Raw genomic sequence first — 5443 nt, 5'->3', positions numbered from 1 at the left:
TGCATGGGTTACAAGATATAGGGGGATCTCCATGGTATAAATCCTCAATGTGCATTGATACGTCCATTTTGCTTCATGCTTTTATGTTGATATTTATCACTTTTGGGCTGTTATTACACATTACAGTACAATACTTATGCCTTTTCTCTCTTATTTTATAAGGTTTACATGAAGAGGGAGAATGCCGGCAGCTGGAATTCTGGGCTGGAAAAGGAGCAAGTTTGAGATACCTACTCTACACAACTCCAAAAGCCATGAAAATCAACGAGGAATTATTTTGTATTTTATAAAAAATACTGGGCGGAAGAAGTACTGAAGGGGAGCCACCAGGAGGCCACAAGCCTGCCAGGCGCGGCCTACCCCCCCTGGCCGTGCCTGGGTGGCTTGTGGGCCCCCTGTTGCCCCTCCGGCTCCCATCTTCTGCTATAAGGAGGGTTTCTTCCCAGAAAAAATCAGGATGAGGCTTTTTGGAAGAGATGCCGCCGCCACGAGGCGGAACTTGAGAAAAACCAATCTAGAGCTCCGGCAGGGTCGTCTAGCCGGGGAAACTTCCCTCCAAGAGGGGGAAATCGCTGCCGTTGTCATCACCAACACTCCTCTCATCAGAGGGGACTCATATCCATCAACATCTTCATCACCACCATTTGATCTCCAAACCCTAGGTCATCTCTTGTAACCAATCTCCGTCTCGCGACTCTGATTGGTACTTGTAAGGTTGCTAGTAGTGTTAATTACTCTTTGTAGTTGATGCTAGTTGGATTACTCGGTGGAAGATCATATGTTCAGATCCTTAATGCTATTCAATACCTCACTGGTCATGAACATAATTATTCTTTGTGAGTAGTCACTTTTGTTCATGAGGACATGTGATAAGTGTTGCTATAAGTAGTCATGTGAATTTGGTATCCATTCGATATTCTGATGCGATGTATGTTGTCTTTCCTCTAGTGGTGTTATGTGAACATCGACTACATGACACTTCACCATTATTTGGGCCTAGAGGAAGGCATTGGGAAGTAATAAGTAGATGATGGGTTGCTAGAGTGACAGAAGCTTAAACCCTAGTTTATGCGTTGCTTCGTAAGGGGCTGATTTGGAGCCACTAGTTTAATGCTATGGTTAGACTGAGTCTTAATTCTTCTTTCGTAGTTGCGTATGCTTGCGAGAGGGGTTAATCATAAGTGGGATGTTTGTCCAAGTAAGGACAGCACCCAAGCACCGGTCCACCCACATATCAAACTATCAAAGTAGCGAACGCAAATCATATGAACATCATGAAAACTAGCTTGACAAAAATTCCCATGTGTCCTCGGGAGCGCTTTACCTCATATAAGAGTTTGTCCAGGCTTGTCCCTTGCTAAAAAAGGGATTGGGCCATCTTGCTGCACCTTTGATACTATTGTTACTTGCTACTCGCTACGAATTATCTTTTCACACAACTTTCTGTTACTGATAATTTGAGTGCCTCCAGAGAATACTGATACGTCTCAAACGTATCTATAATTTTTGATGGTTTCACGCTGTTATCTTGTCTTCTTTGGTTGTTTTATGTACCTTTTATATCTTTTTGGGACTAACTTATTAATTCAGTGCCAAGTGCCAGTTCCTATTTTTTCCGTATTTTTGACTCTTTTCAGATCTGATTTTGGAACGGAGTCCAAACGAAAGAAAAACCCCGAAATGATTTTTTCCTGAACGAAAGAAGATCAGGGGTCCTTTGGGCCAAACCAGGTGGGCTCCAGGGAGCCCACAAGCCCCCACTCCGCCAACAGGGGGGAGGCGGCGGTGGGCAGGCTTGTGGCCTCCCTGGCCGCCCCCTGACCTAGATCTTTGGCCTATAAATTCCCAAATATTCCGAAAAAATCAGGGGAGCCTCGAAAATACTTTTCCGCCGCTGCAAGCTTCCGTTTCCGCGAGATCTCATCTGGAGACCCTTCCCGGCGCCCTGCCGGAGGGGACTTTGGAGTTGGAGGGCTTCTTCATCATCATCATCGCCCCTCCAATGACTCGTGAGTAGTTCACTTCAGACCTATGGGTCCGTAGTTAGTAGCTAGATGGCTTCTTATCTCTCTTGGATCTTCAATACAAAGTTCTCCATGACCTTCTTGGAGATCTATCCGATGCAATCTTCTTTGGCGGTGTGTTTGTCGAGATCCGATGAATTATGGATTTGTGATCAAATTATCTATGATATATATTTGAGTCTTTGCTGATTTCTTATATGCATGATTTGATATCCTTGTAAGTCTCTCCGAGTCTTGGGTTTTGTTTGGCCAACTAGATCTATGATTCTTGCAATGGGAGAAGTGCTTGGTGTTTGGTTCTGCCATATGGTGACCTTTCCCAGTGATAGTAGGGGCAGCAAGGCACACATCAAGTAGTTGCCATCAAGGGTAAAAAGATGGGGGTTTTATCATTGGTTTGAGATTATCCCTCTACATCATGTCATCTTGCTTAAGGCGTTACTCTGTTCTTATGGACTTAATACACTAGATGCATGCTGGATAGCGGTCGACGTGTGGAGTAATAGTAGTAGATGCAGACAGTATCGGTCTACATGTTTTGGACGTGATGCCTATAGGAATAATCATTGCATAGATATCGTCAAGACTTTGCGCGGTTCTATCAATTGCTCGACAGTAATTTGTTCACCCACCGTCTACTTGCTTTCATGAGAGAAGCCACTAGTAAACACTACGGCCCCCGGGTCTATTCACATCCATCGTTTACATCTCCGCTTTTACTTTGCTTTGTTACTTTGTTGCTTTCAGTTCTCACTTGGCAAACAATCTATAAGGGGCTGACAACCCTTCATAGCGTTGGGAGCAAGCTTTTGTGTTTGTGCAGGATGTTGAGATACTCCTCCACTGGATTGATACTTTGGTTCTCAAACTGAGGGAAATACTTACCACCGCTACGCGACATCACCCTTTCCGCTTCGAGGGAACACCAACGCAAGGCTCCAAGGCCACGGGGGAAATCCTTTGCACACTTGCCTAGGAAATCCCTTAAGGCGTAGCCGCAGCAGAAAGATCAAGCCAAGTATTCTCACGTCGACGTGCCTATTTCTGGCGCCGTTGGAAGATCTTTTGTTGTAGTAGCAGAAGTATTTCTGGCGTCGTTGCCGGGGAGGAGAAATCAAGATCTATCCAAGTAGGTCTCACAAACTCTTCTCTTGCATTTACTTTTGTTGCTAGTTGCCTCTCGTTTTCCTCTCCCCCACTTCACATTTGCTGTTTCATTTGCCTTTCTCCTTCGCCGTTTTCTTTTGCCTTTGCCATTTCCCTTTGCCGGTTCTCTTGCTTGCTTGTGTGCTTGTTTGTTTGTTGAAGTCATCATGGCTAAAAACACCAAACTTTGCGACTTCTCGAGCACTAATAATTATGATTTTATTAGTACTCCGATTGCTCCCGCCACTAGTGCGGAATCGTATGAAATCAATGCAGCTTTGCTGAATCTTGTTATTAAAGAGCAATTCTCTGGCCTTCCTAGTGAAGATGCCGCATCCCATCTCAATACCTTCATTGAGCTTTGCCATGTGCAAAAGAAAAGAGATGTGGATAATGACGTGATTAAGTTGAAACTTTTTCCTTTCTCATTGCGAGATCGCGCAAAAACTTGGTTTTCTTCTTTGCCTAAAAATAGTATTGATTCTTGGGATAAGAGCAAAGATGCTTACATATCCAAGTATTTTCCGCCGGCTAAGATCATCTCCTTACGTAACGATATCATGAATTTCAAGCAACTTGATCATGAATACGTTGAACAATCTTGGGAGAGGATGAAGCTTATGATTAGAAATTGTCCCGCTCATGGCTTGAGTTTGTGGATGATTATACAATTTTTTTACGCTGGCTTGAATTTTAATTCTCGCAATATCTTGGACTCCGCCTCAGGTGGAAGGTTCATGGAAATCACGTTAGGAGACGCTACAAAACTCCTAGACAATATCATGACCAACTACTCTCAGTGGCACACTGAAAGGTCGCCTGCTAGCAAAAAGGTGCATGCTATAGAAGAGATTAACTCGCTTAGTGCTAAGATGGACGAGTTGATGAATTTGGTTGCTAGTAGAAACGCTACCATAGATCCTAATGACATGCCACTATCTTCTTTGATTGAGAGTATCAACGCTAGTTTGGACGTGAATTTTGTTGGTAGGAACAATTTTGGCAACAACAATGCTTTTAGAGGAAACTATGTTCCTAGGCCTTTTCCTAGTAACTCCTCTAACAATTATGGCAATTCCTACAATAACACTTATGGAAATCACAACAAATTACCCTATGATTTAGAGAGTAATATCAAAGAGTTCATCAACTCTCAAAAGATTTTCAATGCGTCCATAGAGGAAAACTACTCAAAATAGACGAATTGGCTAAGAGCGTTGATAGGATGTCTTGTGATATTGATGCATTGAAAGTTAGATGCGCTCCTCCCAAGGTCAACTTGGATGAAACTTTGAAAGCTATGCGTATCTCCATGAATGAGAGCAAAGAAAGAACCGCCCAAATTCGCGCTAGACATGAATGTATTAAAAGGGTGCGTTCTAGTGATGCAAATCACGAAGATCTTAAAGTGCTTGGTGTGTCTCCTCTTGAATATTTGTTTTCGCGTGTCAAACCTACTTATGGAGGGGCTGGATATGAATCCACTTTGGTTGAAAAACGCTCCAATGATTCGGAGTCCACCTATCTTGATGATAAAGGTGTGGAGAGTGGAGTACAAGAAGTCAAAATTTTGGGTAGTAATGAAACTCCCACTTTGGATTTCAAGTAATTCAATTATGATAATTGCTCCTTGTTTGAATGCATTTCTTTGATGCAATCCATTGCAAACTCTCCACATGCTTATAGCAAAAGCAAAGCCTTTACCGCGCATATCGTAGATGCTATGATGAAATCACTTGAAGAGAAGCTCGAACTAGAAGTCTCTATACCTAGAAAACTTCATGATGAGTGAGAACCTACTATCAAAATCAAGATCAAAAACTATGAGTGCAATGCTTTGTGTGATTTGGGTGCTAGTGTTTCCGCGATTCCAAAGTCTTTATGTGATATTCTTGGTTTTCATGAGATTGAAGAGTGTTCTCTTAATTTGCATCTTGCGGATTCTACTGTCAAGAAACCCATGGGGAGGATCGATGATGTTCTTATTGTTGCAAATAAGAACTATGTACCCGTGGATTTCATTGTACTTGACATAGATTGCAATCCTTCATGTCCCATTATTCTTGGTAGACCTTTCCTAAGGACTATTGGTGCTATCATCGATATGAAGCAAGGGAATATTAGATTTCAATTTCCTTTAAAGAAGGGCATGGAGCACTTTCCTAGAAAGAAAATAAGATTGCCTTATGAATCTATGATGAGGGCTACCTATGGTTTGAGCACCAAAGATGACTATACGTGATTCCATCACTTTTTGCCTAGCTAAGGGCGTT

This window comes from Hordeum vulgare, chromosome 1H (assembly GCF_904849725.1).
Source record: "Hordeum vulgare subsp. vulgare chromosome 1H, MorexV3_pseudomolecules_assembly, whole genome shotgun sequence".
NCBI lineage: Eukaryota > Viridiplantae > Streptophyta > Magnoliopsida > Poales > Poaceae > Hordeum > Hordeum vulgare.
The sequence above is the reverse complement of the archived record's forward strand: the minus strand, read 5'-3'. Positions refer to the sequence as shown.